The 2,530-nt window shown below is 57.2% G+C and overlaps 1 pseudogene; it reads left to right on the top strand.

Annotated features, from left to right (window-relative positions):
* Positions 1-400: 400 nt before the first annotated feature.
* Positions 401-2,038, top strand: LOC105609660 (TBC1 domain family member 17-like; annotated as a pseudogene).
* Positions 2,039-2,530: the final 492 nt, after the last annotated feature.

The raw sequence follows: 2,530 nt of genomic DNA, 5'->3' as shown, positions 1-2,530 counted from the left end.
GGAAATACAAAGCCTACTACCTCCTGGAATACACTGCTTGGGAAGATTGCTCAAGAGACACAACCACATGGAAATCACTTCAACAAGACCATCCACATCCCACCAAAGGTAAGCTTCTCTTGTCGACCCACTCTGAGCATCAGGATCTTAACTGTACCCCTGAGGAATCAGTCTAAAGATTTCATGGAAATGACAAAGGATTAACTAATAGATTCCTTCCTATGGAATAATGACCATAGACAGTGTTTTATACACTTAACCTAAGCAAAAATCATACAGAAGAAAATATAATGTTAATCTGTCTTAGAACAACTTACTGTAGTATTCCACCAATCCTGCTCACTATATAAATATTTTTCCTTCACATCAACTCCACTAATTAAAGAACTGGTGAAGAGGCATGTACCTACATACCAAGAAGCTCTACCTGGGCTCCCTCATCAACCACATCATCCATGCTGGGAGAAGGACAAATTACGTCCTCCTGCACTGGGCTCCTGTAGAGGAGGCTGGAGATTCCACTCAAATCCTCTCCTCCAAGTGGGGATGACTCCTACACTTCTGAAAAGGAACTGACCTTTGAGCCCAGCTATGAGCCCCATTGGGCAGTTGTCAGCGGCGGGGGAAGCCGTGGCTGTCACTCAGAGTCGTGAGAAGTGCAGAGCCCAGCCCCCGCAGGGGTTCTCTGGTCTTCTACGTGAGTGAGTCTGACGAGGGTAAATCCATCCGCCATTCAAAGCCGGGCCTCAACTGGGCTTGCCTCAACTGGGCAACACAGGCCGGAGGCTCCCCGCCTGCCTGGCACGTCTGCTGTGGGGCACTTGCGGCTTGCTCCATGTCCTCAACCGTCACCTGCTGTTGGCCAGCTCCCCACAGGCCTGCCACCTCTACCTCATCTCCCCTCATGACTCCTCTATCCTCTCCAACTCTTTCCACCATCTCCAGCTCTTTAACCAGATCACCTCCAATGTGACATCTAGCTTCTTCCAGGATTCCTGCATCAGCAGCTTCTCCCTCATGACTGACTGCTTCCAGGAATCGCTGCAGCCACCTGGAGGGCCTCCAGCGACCCTCTTCCAGCGTCTGAAGACGTGCCCCACCTGGGTTGGAGGTCACTTCCGGCGTGGAGCTGGAGCCGCTGCAGGCCTCACAGAGGAGGCCTACCACATGGGCTCGGAGGGCCGCCAGCAGCAGGTCCCTGAGCTGAGAGCCTGGCTCTTCTCAGGGGTGAGGAGCCGAGCACACGCTCGGGGAGGGCTGGGCAGGACGTGCGGGTGATCAGGGAGAGGCCCCCCAAGGGTCTGAGCCCCAGCCTGAGGTGCCAGGCTTGGTGGCTCCTCCTGCAGTACCTCAGGTGAGAGGGCCCCGCCTAGGAGCACAAGGCCCACTTGCGCGAGAAAACCAGTGGGGATTTCCTCCTGAAGCTACCGTGGAAATCCATGAGACCAGAGCAGGAGTGGAGGAAATCGCCCCACACGATATTGTAGCCTTGTCGCCAGAGACAAGAGCGAGAGCCATTCCCATAGGACCAACAAATTCTTATGGAGTCTCGAGAACCAGGGTCAGGACCTGCCGCACAACATCCTTCCCACCAGAGGCCTGTGTCACAGCAAGTTTCGCTACCTCCAGGGCAGGACTGACCGTCTCTCTCCCCGATTGCTCCGAGTCACTCTTCACGAGGCTGGTGCCTCTACTGTTTTTGTGGCCCAGCCTCCCGCTGTTTTAAGATAATGAAGCGGCAACTCCTACTGCTCCTGCTCCCGAAGGTGCTGGATCGGCCCCTCCGATACTTCCCAGACTCCCACCACTCCGGCTCTCTCTGCTTCAGCGTCTGGAGGGAATATGCCCCCTCCCCGATGGCCTTCGGCTGTAGAAAGCACTGTGGATGTGGACAGCCCCCCACCCCCACCCCGGACGTGGGGCTGGACACCTCATGCCTTCTGGCTGTGGATCCGATGAGATCCTCAAGCACTTGGACGAGCTGACTTTGAAGCTGAGTGTGGAGGATGTGCCCACAAGCTGCCCGGTGTGTCCCTGACCCGCAGCTCCCGACAAAGCTCTGGCTTTTCCTCCCAACCCCTCAACCCTCCATGACTGCCTCACCACGTGCAGGAGGCCCTAGGTCTGGCGCTGGGCTCAGAGCCCCACAGCCTTTCGCTCCGACTCCCCACTACCCCACGCGTCCCCACGGGCTCTGGGCCCTCCACATGGACCCAGACAGGACCAGCAGCCTGGAGATCCTGCCAGAGGAGGGGGAGGAAGCTGCAGGCTCCTAACGCTATTGGGCCTACTGAGCCAGTGTGTAGGCTTGGCCCTGGAGACGAGGCCTGGGGGCCCCTAGTACCCTCTGACCACTCGGCCGGGTTGATCTCGTGACCTCAATCCGGCCAGTAAAGTGTAAGCGATACCGGGGTGAGTGGCCGGGGTCGTGGAGGCCGGGCTCTCACCTGCCTGAGTTTGGGGCTTTTGGAGGAGTGAGGGTGGGGGTGCCCAGGTGCGACCTGCTACTTAGTAGCTCCGCGGGATACAT

The sequence above is a fragment of the Ovis aries genome, chromosome 2, assembly GCF_016772045.2.
Source record: "Ovis aries strain OAR_USU_Benz2616 breed Rambouillet chromosome 2, ARS-UI_Ramb_v3.0, whole genome shotgun sequence".
Classification (NCBI taxonomy): Eukaryota; Metazoa; Chordata; class Mammalia; order Artiodactyla; family Bovidae; genus Ovis; species Ovis aries.
The sequence above is the reverse complement of the archived record's forward strand: the minus strand, read 5'-3'. Positions and strand labels throughout refer to the sequence as shown.